The sequence below is a fragment of the Gracilinanus agilis genome, unplaced genomic scaffold, assembly GCF_016433145.1.
Source record: "Gracilinanus agilis isolate LMUSP501 unplaced genomic scaffold, AgileGrace unplaced_scaffold31469, whole genome shotgun sequence".
In the NCBI taxonomy this organism is placed as follows: Eukaryota; Metazoa; Chordata; class Mammalia; order Didelphimorphia; family Didelphidae; genus Gracilinanus; species Gracilinanus agilis.
In genome coordinates, this window is record NW_025364100.1 from 2,726 (window position 1) to 4,414 (window position 1,689).

Sequence of the window (1,689 nt, forward strand, 5' to 3'; positions counted from 1 at the left end):
CCAAGTTTAAAAAAAAAATGTTTTGAAAGCCTTATCGGCGGGGGCAGGGATGGGCCACGCCAAGCCGGCGTCGCTGCCTCTCACCCTCGCGGGCTGCTGTCCCCTTTTAAATACCCCCCCAATCATTCTTGCCTACCACGTCAAGAGTCCTATCTTCACATCGGAAAGTATTTGTGGCCTGGATTGGCCGAGGGCAGAGACCAAATAAGAAAATGAAACTCACCTGGGACGCAGGGGCAGCAGTCTGACTGCGGCGGGGTCAGGCAAGGACCAGGAGGACACTCGGGGGCGATACAGGAAACGTTCCCAGCCTGAGAGAGGCCAGAAAATTCAGGAGGGAACGTTTAGGTGAGGAATGGGCTCAGGAACTTTCTTTCTTCCTTTTTTTCCTAACGAAAACCCTCATCGTCCATCTTTGAATCAATACTGTGTATCGGTTCCAAGGCGGAAGAGCCGTCAGGGCTGGGTCATTGGGGTTCAATGGTTTGCTAGGAAATACGAGGTTAAATTTGAACCCAAGACCTCCCATCTCTAGGCCTGGTTCTCAATTCCCTGAGTCACCCAGCTGCCCTCTGGCCCCCCTGCCTTCCTGTCCTCTCCATGCCCTGCCCAGCCTCCTGCCCCTGCAGATTCTCCTTCCCTCTCTGACCCATCTCTAGGCCTGCTTCTCCTGCCTCTTGACGAAACAGAATCTTCAAAATACGAAGGCAACGCGGCCATCGATGGAGTTCCCCCTAATTCCATTTATTAGAAAATCGCAGCGTGCCAGCTGCCCCCTGACCCACTGAGGCAATGCATCTGTGCCAAGCCAACTGGGCCAGAAAGTGAGCTGACGTGCTTAACAGGAAATCTTCCCAGGAGACTCGGTTGGGCTTGCAGGTCCACCGAACTCCCCAATGTTTACAGGCTGACTCCACATTGGCAAATATTTTGCCTGGAGAGAGATCAGCCTCATTGGCTGGAGGTTTCCTCAGGAGTCTTCTCCTCCTCCCTGCCTAACCAGATGGATTCTGTTTGCTGCTTAACCCTTTTCTGCCTGCCCGGGGCATCTAGAAGAAGGCGCTCCCCTCCCGGCCGGCCTAGCCCTTCCCCGGCGGGTTTCCGTTCTGAAGCCTCGGCCCACGTCCACGACAAGACGGAGAGCTCAGCTCCTGCCTAGCCCAGAGTTCTGTGGCTCCTAGCGATTCCCCTGAGAGCTAAGGAGATGCACCCTTGGGGGTTGGACGCCGGACGGAGGCACACTTACAAGGCAGATGCAGACCGTGCAGTTCTCGTTGGGAGGGGAGAACACGTCCCCTTCGGCTCTGGGGAAGCCACCATAAAGACAACCTTGGAGAGACAAGGAGGAAATGGAGCCACCCCACGGTGGGGAGGGGAAACAATGGAAACCTGCCAGGGCTCTCCTCCTCGCGCTGCCCCAGGGAAGAGGGAGCCCCTCCAGTGACTAAGACTTGGACCCAAGCAAAAGGAGACTCACGAAACTTGGATGGCTTCATCCCCCAACCAATATGGAACTCATTAAGGCACATCCCCCAAGGGTTAGCCATGCTGGCACCAAAAGGGACCTTGTTCAGATGTTAGAGAGGATTCTCCCATACAGCCTTCCTCCCCCGAGGCAGGGAAGAGGGGACGTGCTTCCCTCTTGAGCTAATGAGGAACATGAGTGAGAAGGAGGAGGAGGAGGAGGAG

At 55.6% G+C, this 1,689-nt stretch overlaps 1 long non-coding RNA gene across 1 annotated transcript; it reads right to left on the reverse strand.

Moving 5' to 3' along the window:
- Positions 1-242: 242 nt before the first annotated feature.
- LOC123254744 lies at positions 243-1,563 on the reverse strand. Its single transcript, XR_006506703.1, has 3 exons — positions 1,478-1,563; positions 1,247-1,329; positions 243-311 (listed from the first exon to the last, which is right to left on the reverse strand). It is a non-coding gene; the product is annotated as an uncharacterized LOC123254744 (long non-coding RNA).
- Between the last annotated feature and the right edge of the window lie 126 nt (positions 1,564-1,689).